General features: G+C 38.0%; 1 protein-coding gene across 4 annotated transcripts in view; it reads left to right on the forward strand.

Annotated features, from left to right (window-relative positions):
- The window catches only part of IL31RA (interleukin 31 receptor A), an 85,168-nt gene that overhangs the window by 5,540 nt on the left and 55,243 nt on the right, over positions 1-24,385 (forward strand). For 2 of the 4 annotated variants that reach the window (XM_038530622.1, XM_038530620.1), the window contains exon 2: positions 18,324-18,385. The exons of 1 other annotated variant lie outside the window; for it this stretch is intronic. The gene's annotated coding sequence lies outside the window, so the exon portion shown is untranslated. Of the gene's footprint in view, positions 1-15,640; positions 18,386-24,385 lie in introns of those variants that run through there. One more of the 4 variants, XM_038530623.1, reaches the window with a different exon arrangement.

Consider the following 24,385-nt stretch of genomic DNA (forward strand, 5'->3'; position numbering starts at 1 on the left):
TGTTTCCCAGTTAGGAGTCTCGTGTTCTGTCACCCTCTCTAATTTTTCCCACTCATTTTCTCTCCTTTTGCTTATGATTCCTTTCACTATTGTATTCCCCATATGAGTGAAACCATATGGTTGTCCTTTTCCGATTGACTTACTTCACTCAACATAATACCCTCCAGTTCTATCCACTACAGTCAAGTTCTCACTTACTGTAATTGTATAAACAGTCTACACCAGAGAAAGACTCCCCCGTTACACTTCTCCCTATGAATTGGCCTACTAATTGGAGGTCATTAGCATCCGCATGAATATGAGGTGTTGGCTCACTGTTGAGTAAGCCACAAAAAGGCTTCTGCAGATTTACAGACTACAGTGGAAGGAAGAGGAAAAGGGAGGATTAGGAGTGGGAAAGTATTAAGTCAAAATGGAAAAGTATTAAGTCTTCCAGTTTTCCCCCATATGGAGACCTCCAAATGGAGTCACCTAGGTCTGAGTCTTGCAGCAACTTGGAGAAATTGCAGTGGGCTGGCTTTATACCATATCTGAGTGGAGAGGAGGACAGCTTTCTCCTGTGAGCCCTGCCAGGTAAAGTGTTTGTAATTGCCTTTGGTCAGTCCTGAAATGTCATAGAAGTTTTGTTTTGTTTTGTTTTTTAAATTTGGACAGAAGCTGGACTCCTCAAGTACAAAATCACTGCTGAAGACTTGAAATTACTTTGATCTATTGCAGGATGTACATTTTCCTAGGTTTTAGTATCTTTGAAATCAGGATGCATTTTATAGTTGATGTCAGCCAGATAACAGTTGGGATCTAATTGTGTGAAACCTTTCATTGACACTTTTGGGTAGAATCAAAAGTATCAGCATCATAAAGTCTTTGGTTTCAGTGTCTTTTCCCCCTTGTATATTATTGCCTCCTGTATTGTAGATTAATTGATTGTATAAACATGGGTTTATTTCTGGACCTTCTTTTCCATTAATCTTTATGTCATTTTTTTTGTGCCAGTACCATCTTGTTTTTATTACCACAGCCTTGTAGTAAGTATATCTTGAAATCTGGGATTGTGATACCTTCAGTTTTGTTCTTTTTTCTCGAGATCTCTTAGACTATTTGGGGATTTTTGTGATTCCTTATAAATTTTAGTTACTATTTTTTGTTCTGTGAAAAAAGCTGCTGGTATTTTGATAGAGATTGCATTGAATCTGTAGATCGCTTTGGGTAATGTGGACATTTTAACAATAGTAGTCCTTCCAATCCATGAGCATGAATATCTTTCCATTTGTTAGTGTCATCTTAAATTTCTTTAATTAGTGTTTTATATTTTTCAGAGTACAAGTCTTTCACCCCCTTGGTTAAGTTTATTCCTAGGCATTTTATTCTTTTTGATGCAGCTATAAATGGAATTGTTTGAAGAGATGTGGTATCTTTTTATATTGTCTTATCTTCATAAACTACCTATATCAGGTCATGAATTTGGCATTTTATGTCTTTGGCATCTACATTTTAGACCTTCCTAACATGTTCTGATGAGATAGATTTTAAATATAGGGTATAGATTAAGAAGGGCATATAATGGGAAATTCTGAAGCAGAGAGGTTAATATCTGAATGATTGTTCTTTTTTTTTTTTTTAAAGATTTTATTTATTTGAGAGAGAGAGAGAGAGAGAGAGAGAGAGAAAGAGAGGCAGAGACATAGGCAGAGGGAGAAGCAGGCTCCATGCAGGGAGCCTGACGTGGGACCTGATCCCAGGTCTCCAGGATCACGCCCTGGGCTGAAGGTGACACTAAACCGCTGAGCCACCCGAGCTGCCTTGAATGATTGTTCTTTAATGGTTGTTACCACATATTTAAGTATGAGAGCTTCCCATAATTGAGTAAAGTATTTCTTAGCTACCTGAGAAGAGTAAGTTTTCTGATATTTTTTTCTGACAAAAGGCCTTTAGATCCTATAAAGGTCACCAATAGACTAAAAACACCTATCTATCAAATTTATGTTGTTTTTTTTCCCCTCACTGAGGTTTATTTACCTTTTGTAGGGATTGTTTGAACCTAAGTATGCCAGCCTTTTCTGGAAATAACTTGAAATCTTGCTTAGTACTTTTGGGAAATATGACATGACTGAAAATGAAACTTGCCTCATTTGGTAGCTCATGATCCTGAGGGAGTTAGTTGTAAAGATACTACACACATGAAGTGATATCTCTTTGTACTGTGTCAGGATTGCTGTGAGCTGTTGCATAAGCTTTGCCAGGATAGAATAAATGAATTAAACAAGGAATGTTCTATGAGCTTTTGTAGGATCACTTCGAGCCATTTCCTAAAATCTGACTGCTAAAGCTGTCCCAAAATAAGGTCTAGGGATAAGATTCTGATGATATCTTAGTGGAATCCTTCTTCACTCTGATTTGTCTTCCATGCAGCATAGAAACCAAATCCAGGGCAGCGGTTTAGCGCCACCTTCAGCCCAGGGCCTGATCCTGGAGACCTGGGATCAAGTCCCATGTTGGGTTCCCTGCATGGAGCCTGCTTCTCCCTCTGCCTGTGTCTCTGCTTCTCTCTCTCTCTCTCTCTCAACCCTCTGTGTGTGTGTCTCATGGATAAATAAGTAAAATATTAAAAAAAAAAAAAAGAAAGAAATAAACCAAATCCAAATGGGAGATAGGAACAGGGAACCAAGGAATCTTAAGGGACCATTTAAGGAATGTCCTAAGCCAGGGCCCTTTAACAAGGAGATCATTGTCCTGGGACAATGGCTCTGACAGCCTCAGCTGCCTTCGACTGAACTGAGGCATTGGAATCTCATTGGAACAAAGTGGACTTTGTCTTCCCTTTTTCTGTTACCTCCACTTTGCTTTTCTTCTATATTTCACCATTCCTACATTCCCCTTAGCCCTGCCTTATTCTGATATGCACCCTTGCTTAAGAACTACTGGCCAACTCTGGAAAACGGTATGGAGGTTCCTCAAAAAGTTATACAAATAGAGCTAACCTGTGACCTGGTAATTGCACTACTGGGTATTTATCCCAAAGATACAAATATAGTAACCCGAAGGGGCACCTGCAACTCCAATATTTATAGCAGCAATGTCCACGATAGCCAACCTATGGAAAAAGCTGAGATGTCCATTGACAGATGAATGGATAAAGAAAATGTGGTGTATATATACAATGGAATATTACTCAGCCATCAAAAAAAGAAATCTTGCCATTTGCAATGACGTGGTTGGAACTAGAGGATCTTATGCTCAGCAAAATAAGAGAAAGACAATTATATGATTTCACTCCTATGTAGAATTTAAGAAACAACAGTTATGTAGGGGAGGAAAAAGTAAAACAAGATGAAATCAGAGACGGAGACAAACCATAAGAGATTCTTAAGCATAAGAAACAATCTGAGGGTTGCTAGAGGAGACGGGGTGGGGGAATGGGGTAACTGGACAATGGACATTAAGGAGGACATGTGACATAATCAGCCCTGGGTTAAGTAAGTAAGTAAAAAAAAAAAAATACTGGACAGGACTCCTGGGTGGCTCAGTTGGTTAAACATCTGTCTTCAGCTCAGGTCATGTTCCCAGGGTCCTAGGTTTGAGCACTGCCTCAGGCTCCCCACTCAGCGGGGAACTTGCTTCCTCTCCCTCTACCCCCGCCCCATTCATGCTTTCTCTTTTTCTCTCTCAAATAAAATTTAAAAAAGAACTACTGTCCAGACCTACTTTAGAAAGAAATACTATGTGTAGATAGATGTTTACTAATAACTTTCCTACTTGAAATCTGTTTTAGTTACTACTGCATAATAAATTACCTCCAGGGCAGCCCAGGTGGCTCAGCGGTTCAGTGCTGCCTTCAGCCCAGGATGTGATCCTGGAGACCCAGGATTGAGTCCCATGTCAGGCTCCCTGAATGGAGCCTGCTTCTCCCTCTGCCTGTGTCTGTGCTTCTCTCTCTCTCTCTCTGTGTCCCTCATGAATAAATAAATAAAATCTTTAAAAAAAATAAATTAGGGCAGCCTAGGTGGCTCAGCGGTTTAGTGTCACCTTCAGCCCAGGGCGTGATCCTGGAGACCTGGGATCAGGTCCCACGTCAGGCTCCCTGCATGGAGCCTGCTTCTCCCTCTGCCTGTGTCTCTGCCTCTCTCTCTCTCTCTCAATCTGAATAAATAAATAAATCTTAAAAAAAATAAATTACCTCCAATTGAGTGCCATAAAGCCACATTATTTCACTGTTTCAGTGAGTTGAGAATCTGTGGCTTAGCTAAGGCCTCTGTTTCTGGGTGTTTAACAAAGCTGTAGTCAAGGTATTGGCTGGGATTTAGTCATCTCAGGACTTGGCAAAGATCTGCTACAAAGCTAGCTCAAATTATTGTTCACAAGATTTAGTTCCTCTCAGACTGTTGGCCTGCCTGAAGGCCTCCATTTCTCACAACCTGTTGATCAAAGGCTGCCCTGTGAGTTCTTTGCCATGTGTGCATCTCTGTAGCACAGTTTACAACATAGCTGCTGGCTTCTTTAGGACAAGTGAATGAGCAAGAGAATGTGGGAAAGAAGTTAAAAACGTGATCTCAAAAGTGACATCCCATCATCACCTGTACTGTTCTCTATTAATTAGAAATGAGTTACTAGTTCCAACCTGAACTCAACAGAGCATTACAGAGAGTGTGAATAACAAAAGGCAAGATCAGTGGGAGACCTTTTAGAAGCTGTGTACCACAGAATATATATTATTACATAATGATAAAATTGAAAACAAGGATAGGAATCCTGTTCTATACTCTTGAATGTAATATCACAAATTAAAAATTCATTTTGAATCTTTCATTTATCTGATTGGACTAGTAGGAACCTTATCTCAGTCATTATTGGGGATCACTCTCACCCAACACATAAACTTAGAGTTGGCTGAGATTCTAGGTCATGAGCACCACCAAAGCCCTGGGCAGGCCCTTCACATCAAGCTCATAGAGCCTACAAATTCTTTTTTTTTTTTTTTTTTTTTTTTTGAGCCTACAAATTCTTAATCTATTCTCAGTCTGAGGATGGGTAGGAGCTTTCTTACCCTTACTCTCTGCTGCTCATCAAGGCACTCCCTCTCCTTTCCCTGAGGTACCTTTTCTATTAATCTGGGCTCTCCCTAAAGACGAAGAGTCCTGTACTTCAGGTGGACATTTCTAGTTTGTTGACATTCTTAAGTCAAAGAAATAACAGTGGTCCTGGTTTCTTGCCAGTAATATGGAAGAATGGAAAGATAAGAGAGTGGAATATTAACATCTCAAAACTATCCTGTTGGATGACATATAAAAAAAACTCCGTAGACATGATTTAAATATTTTTCACCAAGCTGTTCATATAATTATTAAAGTTTCCATTTGATAGCTCCAATATCTGAGTTATATGTTAGTTTAATTCTGCTAACTATATCTTGACACATTTTGCTCAAATTCCAGTTATGTGTAGAGACTCAGGTAAATACTTTTTATATCTGAAAATAGACGTACTTGTTCTGGCAGGCCATCAATGTGTCTTGAGTACTGGGTGAAAGGATTTCCTGCCCTCTTCCACATTATTTCACTGTTTCAGTGAGTTGAGAATCTGTGTGTGGCTTGTGTAGCAAGACATTAACCCCAATTTAGGGACTTTTTAGCAAAATCCAGAGGGTTTGCTTTTATTCCTCCTACAGAGGCAGTGGAGTTTTGTCTGTGCCCTGTGGTGAGAGTGTTCTTTGTCCTATGATGCCGATAACTGAGGATACCTTGCCATTTGCTTCACTGAGGAGGGGTTGGGTGTGTGTGAGATCAGTTTCCTGCCCCATCCCCAGTCTTTCTTGTGAATACTCAGTGGAGCACTCTCTGATAAAGAGCTTGTTTGTGGCTGGCTTCTCCAACTATTTGAAAAAGACAAGCTAGCCCACACTTGGCATTAAGGATTTGTTTCAAGTCTTGCTTGTAGGGTGGCCAGTTCTTTCTCCTGTTCTTGTTTAAGGTAAAGCAATTTGTCTGTTCTGCCTCTCCTTGCAGGAACTTGTCCCTCTTTAGAATTCCTTTTATTGGTTGCCTTAGGGTCTCAGCTCCTTTATGGGCTCAAGAAAAATTTTTGTGTATCATCTGGCTGTTTTTGTTGTTGTTAAGGTGGAAGTGACATTTTCTTGCAATTTTCTACATTCTAAGCTTGAGGCTAAATTCAGTGTTCTATAACATTGAATTAGCAATAATACTTTCCACAAACACAAGTCATCTCAGAAGCAGAGGTCATGTTACAAAAATAACACAAAAGTCTCCCCACTTTAATGTAGAATTTCATAGAGTGCTGCTGCAAAAATAAAAGTAGCAGCAGCAACACACATCTTGTAATAAGATGAGGAGTATACATAAATCTGTCAGGAAAGAAACCTTTATCCCAACTTGGTTATAATGTTTCTATTTGTAATGTCTTTGCAATACCTATTATCTACATAAATATTTTTCAGTTTTTTGGTTTGGTTTATCCATCATATAAGATGCTATCTGTGTCAAATATTTTTCCATTTTTCTGAATACTTAATTAAATTGCAGAGGATTCCTGTGGTCTCTGGCTTCACCTTTAACTTGCCCAAAGCTGATTTGCTGACATGAAATAAAATAAGCATGCCAATAATAGTACAAGTTGTATGGATCCTATGCTTCTCTAGTGCCTAGACTTTTATTTATTTTTATCTGCTCCTCTGGGCCCTTAAAATAAATGCACAGTGTGTACATAATGTGAATCAGCTCTCATTTCCAGATTATGACAGGACCTTTTGGGTAACAAATTTTTTCTTCTTCCCTTTCCCCTCACATATACTGCACACTTCCAGAACATAGATCCTAGAATTGGAAGAAAAATCCAGAAATTAATCAATGAAAAAAATGATACTTTGATTCAGTAGAATAAGAAGTGGAAGAATGCAAAGTAAATTCTGTTAAGTTTTTTAGTAACTAGATGGAAATGAGACCGCCAAGGCAAGCGAGGGTCCAAGAACAGATTTTATTGCAGGCACCCTCGGGCGAGGTTCCACGACTCACAGGGGAAAGAGAGTGAGTCGAGGAAGTCGCGCCAAGACAAGGTGGTAGGGGGTTTACATAACGTTGTAAGGAAGGATTGCAATCCAACCAGTCAGAGTGACCCTCACTATGCAAAGGAAGGATTGCAATTCGACCAGTCAAAGGTGACTTCCTCCTCTGGGGTTTGAAGGGCATTGGGTTCGGTTGGGGAAGTCCAAAGGAGAGGTGTAAGGGTCTGCTCAAGCTGTCGTCCCAAGTGGAGGTGGTGACAGGAACCTCAGCCATTTTGGCGTATCCGCCATATTGAGGAGTTTCCCTTCCCGCCTGGCCCCAACAAATTCCATATGGAGTAGGTATTTAAATATATAAAGATTTAAATGTATAAAAAAATCTCAAAACGTCTCAATCAATATTGTAAATAAAGAAGCTATAAAAGAAAAATTGAAGGGGTTTAAGAGTGCTTTTATTATGATGAGTACTTGATACTTTATAGAATAGTTGACTCATTATTTTGTATGCCCGAAACAAAGGTAACACTGTAAATTATTGTAATTGAATAAAAAGGAAAAAAATAAATTGAAATATTTAGTAAATAAGGTTTCAAATAGAAAAACCATAATGTTTTATATGATAAACTACGTTGTTATAAATAACTGATATCCATAGATGATGGTTGAGACCTCTGAGGAATGAGATGTAGAGAAAGAAGAAAAGGCCTAGGACAAAACCCCCAAAGGAGTCAATATTTAGTGGATGAGTAGACAGATTTCCCAGGACGTAGAAACAATTAGAGCTTGGAGTGATCAATTACTAATACTATGAGTGACCAAGTAATGCCTTTCCTACTTAAAAGCCATCAGGAGCTTTTTTGTTTTGTTTTGTTTTTTTGAGTAGAACTTATTTAAAGCAATGTGATTAGTTATGAGGTAGAATTTGTACCATGGACTTTTTCTTAAATATGTGTGTCTTAAGAATTATACATGTACAGATCCCACCCCATACCTCTTAAATCAGAATTTCGGGAGGTGGGGCCCTGTTATATATATTTGGGGAAGAATGTCTTTCACTGATGATTTTGATTGCTACCCCCTCATTAAGAACCAAATCTGCCGATGAGACTAGCTTACATAATTCACAGGGCTTTATGCAAAATGAAAATGCGGGGACCCTTGTTGCAAAATAATCAAGAATGTCAAGACAGTAGTAGCAAGACATTAACCCTAATTTAGGGACTTTTTAAGAGCAGGGCCCTCTGTGATGGAATTATGTAAGTGGCATGCCTTGTCTAAAGAAAATGAACAAGTAAGAGATGAAAGGTTACAAAATAACTGGCTGAAGAAAAAGATTCATTTATTTAAAACTAAAAAGAAGACTATTATTTTCATGATACAGATTACAGAAATAAATTTAGACCAAATTTTCTTGGCCTCGTGGGATATACAGAGAGGATTGATGATATCTTCGATATGTGAGATTTTCAACTAGAGGAGTCACTGTGCTGTTTCTACAAAGGAGAGTGAATTACTTTTTTTTTTTTTTAATCAAAAGTGAGGGTGGATTTGTAAATTTGGAAAACACTACTATAGAAAATACATAATTTGGTTATGAAAGATTGCTCTGAGATTTCCAAGGCAGACAGCTGTATCCACTTGTTCAACTAATAATCTATGCAGTACCTAATATACTGCCAGGTGCCAAGCTGCACATAAACATGGAAATTTTGTCTTTATTGTGGGAATTTACTGTGATTGCTTTACCTTGGGCATGGCATGTTTATCAATGCTTCTGAAAGGAAGGGATAGGAAGCAGGATTTGGCAGAGGGATAATTGGAGCTGAGATGATGCAGGCCTAACAAATCCTGATGATTTGCATTTCTAAACAAGCTAGTTAATACTCACATGGCTAATTCCTAGACTCTACTTGGAAAAACCAGGTTCTGGCACACACTGACTAGTTCTCAGCTGATACTAACACAGAAAAGAAAGCATGACTATTATCTGTGTACATCATTTCTTCTTTTGTATAATGATTTAGATGTAATGATGTGGAAAAATGATTTGGTATTTGTGAGACATATTTAGTTATATGAAAATACAAATAATGTTTTCTTTTATTCATGGATCTTAAACATTTTTGAAGATTAATTAATGAGGTAAATTCTTGAAAGGCTTGTAGAATTTCGCAGAAAGCACAATACTGCATTAACTCTTGGCATGATAATGTAATGGATCCATTTCTAAGAGTCTCCTTTAAAGTTATATGATTCTATTTCAGAAAAATAGATTTTAAAACTCCACTTTATTTTGTATTTTTTAATTTTTTTAAAATTCCAGTATAGTTAGCATATAGTGTTATATTAGTTCAGGTGTACAATATAGTGATTCAACAATTCTGTACATTATTATATTCAACAATATTACCATCTCCTGTTTTTTTTTTTTTTTTCCTTTGCTCATTTGTTTTGTTTCTTAAGTTCCACATTAGAGTGAGATCATAGGTATTTGTCTTTCTCTGACTGGCTTAGTATTTCACTTAGGATTATAATCTCTAGTTCCATGGATATTGTTGCAAATAGCAAAATTTCACTCTTTTTATGGCTGTGAATATTATTCCATTGTGAATATACCACATTTTCTTTATTTATTCATTAATCAGTGGATACTTGGGATGTTTCCATAGTTTGGCTATTGTAAATAATGTGGCATTAAATAAAGAGGTGCCTGTATCCCTTTGAATTTGTATTTTTTCTAATCATAGGGTACTTCCATTTTTAACTTTCTGAGTTAACTCCATACTGTTTTCCATAGTGGCTGCACAGTTTGTACTCCACCAAGAGTATATGAGGGTTCCTGTTTCTCCACATCCTCTTTTTTTCTTGTGTTTTTGATTTTAGCCATTCTTTTTTTTTTTTTTTTTTTTTTTTTTAGCCGTTCTGACAAGTGTGACTTGATTTCTCACTGAAGTTTTGATTTGCATTTCCTGATGATGAGTGATAATGAGCATCTTTTCATCTGTTGGCCATCTGGAGGTCTTCTTTGGAGAAATACCTGCTCATGTCTTGTGCCTATTTTTAAAATGAATTATTTTCATTTTGCTGAGTTATAGAAGTTCTTAATATATTTTAGATATTTACCCTTTATTGAGATGTCATTTGCAGATGTCTTCTCCCATTCAGTGGGTTGTCTTTGAGTTTTGTTGATTGTTTCTTTCGCTGTGTTGAAGCCTTTTATTTTGGTGAAGTCCCAATAATTTATTTTAGCTTTTGTTTCCCTCACCCCAGGAAACATATGTAGAAAAAAGTTGCTATAATCAATGTCAGAGAAATTACTGCCTGTGCTCTTTTCTAGGATTTGTATGGTTTCAGGTCTCATAGTTAGGTCTTTAATCCATTTTGAATTTATTTTTGTGTATGGTGTGAGAAAGTGGCCCGGTTTCATAGTTTTGTATGCAACTGTCCAGTTTTCCCAACACCATTTGTTGGGAGAGGCTATATTTTTCCCATTGCATATTCTTGCCTCCTTTGTCAAAAGAAAATTTCTCCCTGTTTCAATTTTGGGAGGTTATATGTTTCTAGGAATTTATCTATTTCCTTTAGATTGTCTAATTTGTTGCCATTTAATTTTTCCTAATAGTCTCATAACGTTTTGTATTTATGTGTGTTGATATTTCTCCTCTTTTATTTCTGACTTTATTTATTTGATTCCTCTCTTTTTTTGATGAGTCTAGCTAAAGTTTTATTGATTTTGTTGATCTTTTCAAAGAACTGGTTGCTGGTTTCATTGATCTATTTTTTTTAGTTTCTATTTTGTTTTTTTCTGCTCTGATCTTTATTATTATCTTTTTCCTTCTACTGGTTGTGGATTTTGTTATTCTTTTTCTAGTTCCTTTGATGTAGGTTAGGTTGTTTATATGAGATTTTTCTTGCTTCTTGAGGTAGGCCTGTATAGCTGGATTCCTTATTTTTTTGCCATCTATTACTTTTTATTTTTTATTTGTGATTGCCATTTGGTTTATATGTAACAACTTCTGCATATAGCAGTCTATATTAAGCTGTTGGTCACTTATTTTACAACTCACTCTTTACTACACTCCCCTCCATGTTTTGATACCATATTTTACTTCCTTTTACTTTATGTTTCTCTTGACTGATTTTTACAGATAAATTTAAATTTTGCTTTTGTGCCTCTGATATTTATTACTCTGTGATTTTTGTTTTCCACTTAAAATTTTCTGCTTAACATATCTTGTAGGGCTAGTTAGTATCAGAAATCCACTTTAAAGTGCCTCATTCACATCATCATTCCTCTGGAAGTGAGATTGTGCACACAGCAGTTTTGGAGTTTTACTATAGTTTTCCTTTGTTAAATTAGTGGAATTATACACCATTCCTTCATTAGCGGATTAAAATCCCAAACCCTGGAAATGGGATCATTGCTTCTTGCAGGTATAGAGTTAAGAACTATAGAAAGGGGGTGTGCCTGCATGACACAGTTAAGCATCCATCTCTTGGTTTCCACTCAGGTCATGATCTCAGGATTGTGAGATTGAACCTTACATCAGTCTTGCACTCAGCTCAAAGTCTGCTTAAGGTTCTCTCTCCCTCTCCCCCTGCCCTTCCTACTTGTGCTTTCTCTCTGTCTCTCAAATAAACAAACACATCTTTTTTAAAAAAAGAACTATGGAAAGTATAACTATGCAATTTAGGAATTTATTTTGAAAATCAGAATTTATTAATCTAAAGGAGTGTTAATTCTTCAGGGTGTCAATTTATAAGATCACCAATGTATTTTAAGAATACTGTAATTGAAAAAAAAGAATACTGTAATTGCTCAAAATTCAGTAATTCCAGCTACCTTTTTGGATATCCACCTCAGTTGGTCTTTCTCAGCTGGAGTTCTGTGAGAGAATTAAGCTAATACCCTGAAGGCATCAATTGTATGTAATATTATATTGTACATCTTGTAAGTGAAGTTCTCTTCTGTCATCTGGATTGGTACTAATTATTTTCATTCTTTGTGAAGTGAAATAGTCATTTAAATTCTGGTTTGCAGTTCAGATGAGGAGCCTAGATGAGAAAGGCTGCCAGAGATTCTTATAGTTTTAATAGAGTTAATTTGCAGATTACTATGTAATTATCTCGTTATAATTATTAAAACAGGAAGAGGGAATGAGTCAAGAGTTTATTAAAGGAAACAGTAATGGAAACAGAAACCTTCCTTTGATCTGTGCCTGGAACATATTCCTTGATTTTACACTATAGTTCTTTTCTCTTGAAATAATAAAGAACTGAAGTCTTCAGATAAGTGCCACAGAAATCTGAGGATGTTTTTTACCAGTTCTCATTCTTCAGCCATGTAGATCCTGAGTGCCACTTAGTTATCCTTGTCCTCAGCAGGATCTGGCCCCTGGTGTGCTCCTTTCATGAGGTAAATGAGATCCTTAAATCCTTTTCTTAGCAAATGGCTGTTTCTCCTATTTTGATGGGGAAGATTGAGGCTGTCCGGTGGAAAGGACTCCAATCTACAGATACATCCAGTCAAGCCCATTCTTAATTCTGGGAGGACAAATAAACACATGCCCTCTCCTCTCCCTTGCATCCTACCAATGTGTCCTCGTCACAATGTTTATTTCAGAATTAAGCTTTTCAGGAGATGTGCTGCTTCCTCACTTCCTGTGCACTCCTCCTGTTGCATCCACCTCCTACTGCCAATACCTCATTGTAGCTGGTTCCAATATGCTTCATAAGGAAAATGGATTTATTTAAAAAAATATATGATGAAAAATTTGGATGATTTTAGTATGAGGTGAAGGTGTAGGTTCCTCATATCACTAAGAAAAGAGAAAATAATAACTTCAGGAAAAAGAAAAAGCTCTAGTAGAAAGTCATTGTCCAAATAGGAGGAATAAATGTGCCATAATTTTGAGGAATAGAGTTTAGGAAAAGGTAATGCAGTTGACTTTGATTCTTGAAATATACTCAATCGAGCAAGACCATTTGAGGGACATGGAATTACATTTATTTTTTCTATCTGTGCAAAACACTACTTGATTCTTCTGTGATTACCAATCATATAATCATAATATTGGATTATTTTATTAATGTTTAAGTTTTAAGATCAAGGTAAAGGAAAAGCATGGATTACTTAATGGAAAATTTACAAACTTTGAGAGTATAAAAATATAGTTGATTTTCAGAAGAGTGGGGGAGGAGAGAGGCTGAGGCAAGGCTGGATTAGAACTAGAGCAGCTATAGTTAACAAATATAATGCAAGCCTTGTTTTAAAAAGTAAAAGAAAGTAGTGGCACCTGGGTGGCAGGCTTAGTTGTTTAGGGTCCAACTTTTGATCTCATTTCAGGTCTTGATCTTGGGGTTGTAAGTACAAGCCCCTCATTGGGCTCCATGCTGGGCGTGGAGACTACCAAAAGAAAAAAAAAAGTACAATTATAATATATTTAACTCAATGCATTTAAGATGTTATTTTAATATTTTAATATATAATCAATAGAAATATTGTTAATAAGAATATTACTTTCTTTTTGTAGTAAGTCTTCGAAATCTGGTGTTTATAGTACACTTCTAGCACATCTCAGTTTGGAATTGCACTTTGCTTGCTTAGCAGCCACCTGTAGCTAGTGGCTACCACGCTGGACCTACCACAGTCCTTGGCACATAGTACATACTAATAGATGTTCAGAGACTGAAAGAATTGAGCAATTGGCATATCAGATATTGAGAACTAATCCAAGGCAGAAGGACCACAAGACCTACCCTGGGGAAGGATGTGAACTGTGGTTAGTAGACCTGTATTTGTTTCAGTCTTTGTTTGGATATTCTCTCTTTTTCCAACTTCTCCCCTGATGTGAATATTTACTCTGGGGCCTGAAACCATCAACATTGTCTTTATGAAAGAAAACTTGCTTGCTTTCTTTTCAGTGTGCCTTTTTATTGGTAAAATTTCCCAACTGTTAACCTTTTCTTTCCTAATCAGTTTACACTTTGAAATAGCTCATTTGTTTAGTAACTGCCATTTTATTTCCACCTCCTTTTATTTTCTTAAAACCAAGTTACTCCCAAGCATCCTTGTTATATTGGGGATCATTTGGTTGCAAGGAACAAAAACAGATTGAAATATAACTTAGCAGCATAGTATTGGAATGACATAGCAGGTAGTGTCATGGATATCCACAGGCAGAGAATGCACCGGAATCCCATGTGTTCCACATAAGCAGCTGGGAAGTTGGGTACTGAACTTCCCTCACATGATCTTTCTCCTTTGCTTATCTCTTTTCTTCACTGTCTTCCTAACCTTCATTCTTTTCTTACATGTCTAGAACATATCTGCCAGCACTTACGACCTGAGAGCCTCATTGTCCACCGCAATCTAGCTGATTCAGTTTCATATTCTTAGATGAAAGAATTTGATGGGCCAGACTTGCCCTTGCCTTGGGTTAGAGGAGTATGTTAGTTTCCTTGAGCTATCTAATAAATGACCACAAATATGGTGGCTAAAAATAGGCATTTGTTCTCTCACATTTCTGGAAGTCCAAAATCAAGGTGTTAGCAGGGTTGGTTCCTTCTGGAGGCCCTGAGGGAGAATCTGTACCATGCCTTTTTTGCTTCTGGTGTCTTGGCAGTCTTAGGCTTCCTTGATTTGCAGATGTATCACTTTGATCACTTTGACTGTCTTTCTAGTCACATAGCTTTCCCCTGTGTCTCTCTGTGTTTTCTGTCTCTTCTAAGGACACTGGTCCTTGGTTTTAGGATCTACCTAATCCAGGATGATTACATCTAGAGATCTGTATCTTAATTATATCTGCAAAGACCTTTAATCCAAATAAGAGCATATTCTGAGGTTCTGGTTGGATACATCTTCTGGGGGTCCAACAGTCAACCTGCTTCAAGAGGTATAGTGAAGGGATACCAGTATGTCTTCTAGATCTCATCCCAGATGTCAGCAAATATCTATTACACATCTTTGTCCCAGAAATGTTTATAATACATCCATGTATTGTATTCCACTAAAAAGTCCCTTTTTTATGGTTAAAGTTATTTTTTTAACTTAAATTAATTAACATATAATGTATTATTATTGGTTTTAGAAGTAGAGGTCAGTGATTCATCAATTTTGTATAACACCCAGTGCTCATTACATCACATGCCCTCCTTAATGTCCATCACCCAGTTACCCCATCCGTCTCCTCTCCAGTAACCCTCAGTTTGTTTTCTATGATTAAGAGTCTCTTGTGGTTTGTCTCCATCTCTGATTTCATCTTGTTTTATTTTTTCCTGTCTTCCCCTATGATCCTCTGTTGTGTTTGTTAAATTCCACATAGAAGTGAGATCGTATGATAATTATCTTTCTCTGATTGACCAAAAAAGTCCCTTTTTCTTATTTATTTTCTGGGATCCACTTCCCTTAGCATAGAATTAATGGCTGGCTCCCTTTTGTCATTTTCTTTTTTTTCTTTTTTTTTTTTTTTTAAGGTTTTATTTATTTATTCATGAGAGACACAGAGAGAGAGCAACAGAGGCAGAGACACAGGCAGAAGGCTCCATGCAGGGAGCCTGACATGGGACTCGATCCCAGGACTCCACGATCATGCCCTGGGCTGAAGGCAGGTGCTAAACTCGCTGAGCCACTCAGAGATCTCCCTTTTTTCATTTTCTGTAGCACTTTATACATGTCTCTTTGGCACCCCTTGCCATATTGGTTTACAGCATTGTGTTTACATGTCTCTTTTCCCAGTTAAGTTGTGAACTTTTTCTGAGTGGGGCCTCTTTTCATTTCCACAGTGCCAGCACAGGACCTGATGTCAAATTAAGTTTGTGGAATTGGGTTGAAAGGCTGGAGTGTGTGGATTGAGTCTCTTCTCCAACCTCAGTGTTACTTTATTCAAGCTTAATTAATGATCTGTTCTAGTCACTTATGATATTGTCCTCTGTTGTGGTCTGGTACATGCTCAGATTTGTCCATGTTTTCCTCTTATGTGGCTACCGCATCCTTTAACCCTTGTCATCATACTTCTGCTGCCATAATGTCAGTGAGCCTTGCAGATAGGTTACTCTCCTGCCTCCATTTACATTAATCTTCATTGTGGCACAGATGTTATTTATGATAATTATGTTCTGTGAACTCTCTGACAACACTAAATTATTGAATAAGGAACCGTTCTCTCTGGGGGGAGGTACACAGTTGAGTTCATGCAAGCCTCTGGTTACAATGATTTCATCAGTTGATCATTATATAATCTTGTTTTATGTGTGTTTTGGCCTAAAGATACCTTATTTAATATGTATAGTTGATGCATTAACCTTGAACTTAAAACCAGTAGCCATGTAATTCATGCCTAAGGTCAGTAAATACAGGTATTTTCTTTGTAAGGCACATTACTTCTTCCACTTGGGGACACTAATGAGTGCTTTAGCATTGTTCTTAGGGATCATTTTAAACAACAAAACCAGCAACAAAAATGCAGAAAACATGGCTCTCAATAGATTATGAAAAGGATATTTGTGTACAAGGATGAGAGCAGAGTGCTCCACCTCCGCTGGAAGTATGTGCATCAGGTGGTTCTGGTGTTTTGCCAGTGCACATATTTGCAAATGACTGTGAAAGCACCTAGAGTATTAATTTTGGGGGTACAGATTAGAGAGTAGATCTGCAAACAGAATCCATGAATAACAAGGATAGGTTATGCCCATCTCGTGTCTCAAATTTGTGAGCCATTATGAAATTCCATGACATAATTCTTGTTGGCATAATTCTTCTCTTAGGCATTTTTAGCTTTCAGCTCTCTCATTTTTACCAGCTCAGTTACCACTTGATTCATTTCTCATTTTCCAAAAACTTGTTGACATCTTTGATTTCATGTGTAATTGTCTCTGCTCCCATTTGTTTTGTTCTGTGGCTCTATACCTTTCCTATAATTTTTGTGGGTTTTCCTGAGAGAATACAGATAACTGTATATGTTTAATCAATAAATTCTTAACCAGAATTTAATTTCACACACATCTTTAGGCAGATGTGACACATATAATAGGGGTTTATTAAGTACTGGTTGAACAAACTAAAGAAGTGCTATTTTATGCATAAGTTTAGCTATGCTAGATAATACTTTACAGTGGGGTTTTTAATATGTCATAATCTACTAGGTAAGAGACTACCTCTCTTCTTATTTTTGCTAAACTCTTTTATTTAGTGGAACATTGCCTGAGGAAGGTAGGGAATGGGTTTAAAGTAAAACATGAGGTTGGAAAACATATCATGTTTTAAAACTTCCATTTCTGAGGTGCCTGGGCGGCTGCGTTGATTGGGTGTCTGACTGTTGGTTTCATGATCTCAGGGTCCTGGGATCAAGTCCTATGTTTCTGGCTTGGAGCTCAGAAAGGATTCTCCTTGTCCCTCCCCCTCCTTTTGCTCCTCCTCCCCACTCACACACATTCTCTCGCTCTCAAATAAATAAAAATCTAAAGATAAAATCTTATGTTTCTTTCTCTTTGCATCATAATCTTTTCCTTAGTCTATGTCCTTTATGATTTTGTTCATTGCAAAAGAACGTAGAACTATAGTGCTCACAGGAACCCCAGAGATCATGTAACTTAAACTTTCAATTTGTAGGAAACTGCAGATCAGGCTGCCTTGGCTCATTTCTTGGCTCTACTACTAACTTTGGACAAGTTTCTCAATTGTTTGGACCTCAGTTTCCTCCTCTGTAAAATGGGAATAAAAATATTATCAATGTTTTAGGAATGTTGGAAAATCCAAGGAGGTAAAGTTTTTAGTACTGTGCCTGACACACCATAAGAACTCCACATATTATTAATCATTATTGTCATAATAAACTGCTAAATAGGAATCTTAGGTGGCTTAGTTTGGGCTTTAGACATAAAAAAGAATTATAAAGAATTATAAATCTCTTTTCTGAGCTCCTATTATTTTCTTCCCTTCATCTCTCTCTTCGTTTAAAGCCAATCACATGATTACATATTTCTCTTTTTCAGTTAAAGATATTCTCAGCATTTCACCCATTACAACATTTGTAAGGACTTCCTGAATAGAAAATTTCAAATTTAGTAGTTCCTTTTAATTGTTTATGACACTTTCAGATGGCATTTTTCCTGTAAAGTTGAGTAATCTCACAGAAGCAGATTTTTTTTTCCAGTTACAATAATGCATCTCACTTCCCAGCATAAATGGGTTAAGTGCCACCCGTCTTGGGTTTTGCTTAAAAGCAAAGAGAAAGCTTCCAGACAACCAGAGAGGAAATACACATCTCTAGATAAATTCCAAATTCCCTCTCTGTCCTGACTTGTGCTGTAGGGAACAGAGCACCTTTGATGGGGATCCTTTGAACCAGCAGGACATCTGGACACCACAGGGAGGTGAGTGCCATACTCCTTTAGAGAAGTTTGATAAACCCTTGCAAATTAGGCCTCTTTTTCAATTATGTGAGGGTCTTTTCTCCTTAATGAAATTATGGGTCAGAACCCACCATATGAATTACTCCTTAGATTGGTTTTTGATAATTATGGGAATATGACCCACTTTTAAATTGCTGAGGTAAGGCTGGGGAATCATGGGGATCAAAGGTCAGGGGCTGGTGGAAATATATGAATATATATAATGGATTTCTCTTTCTGGAAACTCTAGGCTAGAGAAAATTAGGAGCTTCAGGGGAAGATCCTTTTGTGTATTAGTGTTTCGTGGCAGGAGATCTGAGGGACAGAAAATCATTAATAGCTACTGTTTGATTTTTGTGGAAAGAGTCTAGGCTTTGGGATAAGACAGTCATGGGTTAGAATCCCAGCTATGCCATAAATGGTTTTTGGACTGGTTGTATAATATCACTGAGCCTCAACTTCCATATCTGTGAAGTGGAGTTAATAATACCAAGTCCACAGGGATTTTTAGAAGGGCAGGATATGGGGTGCCAGGGTGGCTCAGTCAGGTAAACGTCTGCCTGGAACTCAGGTCAGGATCCCAGGGTTCTGGGATCAAACCTGTTGCTCCCTCTCTTTCTGCCCCTCCCTCCTGTTTGTACATGCTCTCAAATAAATAAAAATCTATTTTTTTTAAAGGCAAGGTACCATTTTTTGTAATGTGTCAGTGCTTTGTAGACTCTCACTATCACATCACAATTCTGATTTTGCCTATCTTGATGCTGGCATCTCAAAATGTTCTTTGTGTAAAGGCATCCTGCACCTCAAGTGGGTTTACAGACTTTGTGGGTTTTTTGACAGCTTTTTTCCCCACATTTATATATAATTGCATATAACATTATATTAGTTTTAGGTGTACAACATAATGATTTGATACTTGAAAATATTGTGAAATAATCACCACAACAAGTCTAGTTAACGTTCACTACCATGCATTGTTAAGGAATGTGGGGGTACTGAATGAGGCTGGGTAGCTCCCTGTTTGCTTCCTCTCTCCCATCAGTAGAGTTCATAGATTCTTAATTAAACTTGTGGCCAGAGTTCTGTACTTAAAATTTATTTCTTCTTTGCCCATCCTTTAATAACCCAATTCCATAGTATGCACGGGTCCTGGCAGAGAATGAGTATCAACATACATTAGTTGAGTGAATGTATGAATAAATGAATGAATGAAAGTAGGACCAGCCCTGGGAAAAATCACATAGTGGTACTTTTTTGTACAAATATATTCACATGAAACTTTGTATCCAGGATGCAGCCTTGGCTGGGAATTGTTGAAAGGCCAAAGGATAGTGTGTGTGTGTGTGTGTGTGCGTGCACGTGCGTGCCTTCGGTCAGGGGTGTGATCCTGGAGACCGGGGATCGGGTCCCGAGTTGGGTTCCCTGCGTGGAGCCTGCTTCTCCCTCTGCCTGTGTCTCTGCCTCTCTCTTTCTCTCATGAATAAATGAATAAATAAAATCTTTAAAAAAACACAGGTTACTTAAGTGGTATCACTATATATTTTCAGAGTCCTATAGTCCAATGTGGAATATTCATAGTTGTTTGAGATTTCTGGGTCTCCATTAAATGCTGTATTCAAATGAGGTCCCTCTAATGAGAAACTGTATTTCTAGGAAGTGACCTTTTACTGAAGATAGTTGTTCAAAGCTGCTGCATTTAGATGTTAGGGATGATGACCCAGAGAATGCAGGAAATTGTTTGATTTCCTCCAGAACATGGCATAATATTTGTGAATTTCCTGTGGCCCAGGGTCTTGAATACCCCCCAGAAATTGCTCAGATTTTGTGAGGCTACTTTACCTCATTTAAGACTGCAAGGAGACTGATGTGTTGTTTTTTTTAACACGAATTTTCACAAAGTTACTCTTGTGCCCAAATTCACATATTTGCTTAGAAAAGGTAGCATAAAAAAAAAAGCAATACATGAATCTGTCTTCACTTAAGTACATACCTTCAAGCAAATTTTAGAAGAAAAGTGGAATTAGGGTCTCCAGAGCTTTAGGAGTCCATCTTCCCTTTAAGTAGCAATCACGTTCTAATGAGAGTGATGTGCGATACCAATCATGTCCTTCTGGTAAACTGTCCAAGTTCTCTCCAGTTTGCCAATAACTGTGCTAATACACTAAAGCACAAAGTCCCCTGCTACACAGTAGATCCATTCACCACAGGCAATTAGGGTGCAGCAAACAAAATCACCACCACCTCTCTTACCAGAGCTGAAGCTTCTGATCTGCCCCCTGCATGTTCATGATGACCATTATATTTCATCTTTTGCACACCACAAAGTGCTCTGGGATTTTGGGAAGCAGGATCACACTGTTGACAGTGGTATCTCCCCTCAGTGCTGCTTGGGATTTAAAGGTATTTGAACATTCTGTAGTCTTCATATTCTAGATTTCCTCAGTGCTATCAGATGGCCCACTAATAAAAAGTCCATCTCATGTAAAAGTTGCTTCATTAACAAAGGAGGAATGGCCACAGAATTCCTTCAGGGTTTTCCCAGATTTTAAACCATTAATTCTAATGGTCTTGTCAAAGGAGGCACTAAGGATATGACTGCTTTCAAGAAAAGCTTCGACAGGTGACACCTTTACGGTGCCCAAAGGGAGTGGGGAGGATTTTTTTTCTTTTTTTTAAAGATTTATTTATTTCAGAAAGAAGGGAGCATGGGTGGGAAGAGAGGCAGAGGGAAAGAATCCTCAAGCAGATTTCTTGCTGAGTGTGGACGCCACCCCACCCCCGGCAACTTGGGGCTTTATCTCACACCCTGAGATCATTACCTGAGCCCAAATCAAGAGTCAGTCGTTCAACTGACTGAGCTACTAAGGTGCTCTGAGGATAGTCTTCATGTCCTTGTTCAGGGTCTCTTCCCTTAAATTAATCATCATAGAAGTCTTCGCAGAATCATAGCAATGGTGGAAATCTTTGGTTTTGAGTTTTCTTTCATCAAGACTGTGGTTAGGTCTGATGAGTTGCCTTGTTCAGTACAAGGAAATTTCATCATTTCCTCCAGGAGATAGTACGGGATAAACTCTGCCAACTTCTCCCTTCTTTAACCATCAATATTTTATTTTATTTTTTTTTTTTTTTTTTTTTTTTTTTAAATTTTTTTTTCATTTATTTATGATAGTCACACAGAGAGAGAGGCAGAGACATAGGCAGAGGGAGAAGCAGGCTCCATGCACCGGGAGCCTGACGTGGGACTCGATCCCGGGTCTCCAGGATCGCGCCCTGGGCCAAAGGCAGGCGCCAAACCGCTGCGCCACTCAGGGATCCCAACCATCAATATTTTAAAGTCTGAGGGGACCTGTCCTTTGTGTTCTCAAAGTCTCCTCCCACTTAAGATACAACTAGTTGAGTAGTTTCTTGCAACTAAATGATGATAATGATTTTCCAGATCCACTTGTCTGAGAATATGCCCAGATTTCCTCGGCGGGAGTTTAGAGTAAACTCAAGTTCTTCAACTGCATTTGACCTCTACCCACTGATTTACACTCACAGATAACTAGATTGGCCTTTGTGCACAGATTTTGCTATTGAACTCCCAATTGAACTTATTTCTAAGTCCCTGGGAGGCACCTCAAATTTGTTCATGTTTACTCCCCATAAACAATCACTTTGTGGTGGTCCTTTGGTGTGTGTGGGGAAAGTGGAAAAGGCACTGGAAGACGGGCAAGTGGTAGAATGAGGAGTATCATCATTTAGAACCACTTGTTGACTTTCTATAGTCATTGGCTCATTTCTCTCCTTAGATCCTCTGTGCTCTTTGTTGCACTATTATAATTACAGCACTTACCATGTGGTATTTGCTATTAGTGTCTGTGCTTCTGTCTCTGCAAGTGATCCATGGTTCTCAACTCTTTTTCCTGTTTTCTTAAACCCATTTGGAGGAATATGATATGGACCCATCAGTCATAGTAGCTCACTCTGGATTTTAGCATCCTCTCCATCCTCTGACTCCCTTTTCCTTGTTAAAAAAACAAACAAACACTGAACTAGAGTGAAGTTAAGGACAGGATTATCTTTTATTCCACACACCTAATGTGTGGCTAGGACACTGCTGAATGAATATGAGAATACCTGAGGGGGCACCTGAGTGGCTCAGTGGTTGAGCATCTGCCTTTGGCTCAGCTTGTGAACCCTGGGTCCTGGGATTGAGTCCTGCGTCAGGCTCCCTGTAAGAAGCCTGCTTCTCCCTCTGCCTATGTCTCTGCCTCTCTCTCTGTGTCTCTCATGAGTAAATTTCTTTTTTTTTTAAAGGGAATACCTGGGGTCACCAGATGATTCAAAGGAGTGCCAGGGCTAGAACTCAGGCTGTGTCAAGTCCTAGAATACCACTCTCTTCAACTACTGCAATTTTTCTAGTTTTGTCTCTGAGTATGTTTTGGTACTGCTGATTGTTTTGAGGATTTTTTTATAATAAATTTATTTTTTATTGGTGTTCAATTTACCAACATACAGAATAACACCCAGTGCTCATCCGTCAAGTGCCCCCCAGTGCCCGTCACCCATTCACCCCCACCCCCGCCCCCCTCCCTTTCCACCACCCCTAGTTCGTTTCCCAGAGTTAGGAGTCTTTATGTTCTGTCTCTCTTTCTGATATTTCCCACTCATTTCTTCTTCCTTCCCTTATATTCCCTTTCACTATTATTTATATTCCCCAAATGAATGAGAACATATAATGTTTGTCCTTCTCTGATTGACTTACTTCACTCAGCATAATACCCTCCAGTTCCAACCACGTTGAAGCAAATGGTGGGTATTTGTCGTTTCTAATGGCTGAGGAATATTCCATTGTATACATAAACCACATCTTCTTTATCCATTCATCTTTCGATGGACACCGAGGCTCCTTCCACAGTTTGGCTATTGTGGACATTGCTGCTATAAACATCGGGGTGCAGATGTCCCGGCGTTTCACTTCATCTGTATCTTTGGGGTAAATCCCCAGCAGTGCAATTGCTGGGTCATAGGGCAGGTCTATTTTTAACTCTTTGAGGAACCTCCACACAGTTTTCCAGAGTGGCTGCACCAGTTCACATTCCCACCAATTGTTTTGAGGATTTTTTTAATTCACAAATAATATATGAGTATTCTCATTTTATTTTTTATTTTTTATAATATTTTATTTATTTATGATAGACAGAGAGAGAGAGGCAGAGACACAGGCAGAGGGAGAAGCAGGCTCCATGCCAGGAGCCTGACGCGGGACTCAATCCCAGGACTCCAGGATCGCACCTGGGCCAAAGACAGGTGCCAAACCGCTGAGCCACTCAGGGATCCCCGATTAGTCTCATTTTAAAGGAGAAAGCAGTAATTACCATAAATTTTAAAATGTTTTATTCAACAGTTAATATTGATAAGATTTTAAAAACATAAAACCCCATGTCAGAATAACAATTTTAACTTTCACATCCATAATTATTCATTTGTTGATAATTTGAGCACCGTAGTTTTTATAGAGTTTTCATGGTTGGGCCTCTATCCTTTTCCAGAATGCTTTTAGGACCAGTATAAAGGCATGTCTCCTAGCTACAAAATGGAGAAAATTAAGACAATGTTATGAATAATTAGGCACTGACAAATACTATTAGTATTACAACTAATTTTAAAGAACACATTCCTCATTTTAAAAAGTTAAAAATTTCCCTTTGATTTGACTCCTTTAAATCAAAACCGTTATTTCCTAAGAGAGTAGCTACTGCTGTTGAGTTAACAGGTGGTTACTATTGCTGTTATGTAACCAGTCTCATACTGTTTCCTGATGGCATTTTTACCACTATAGACTCAAATTTTCATTCTGCTTTATTGCCGTAGGCATTTTCAATTAGTAAGACTTCATTTAGTTTGTATATGAGAAAATTTTATTCTGGTGTTTTTTTCCAGAAATGATGCATATGAATTTTTCTCAAATGGTTTATTTTGTTGAGAACTCTTTCTTTT

This window comes from Canis lupus, chromosome 2 (genome assembly GCF_011100685.1).
Source record: "Canis lupus familiaris isolate Mischka breed German Shepherd chromosome 2, alternate assembly UU_Cfam_GSD_1.0, whole genome shotgun sequence".
Classification (NCBI taxonomy): domain Eukaryota; kingdom Metazoa; phylum Chordata; class Mammalia; order Carnivora; family Canidae; genus Canis; species Canis lupus.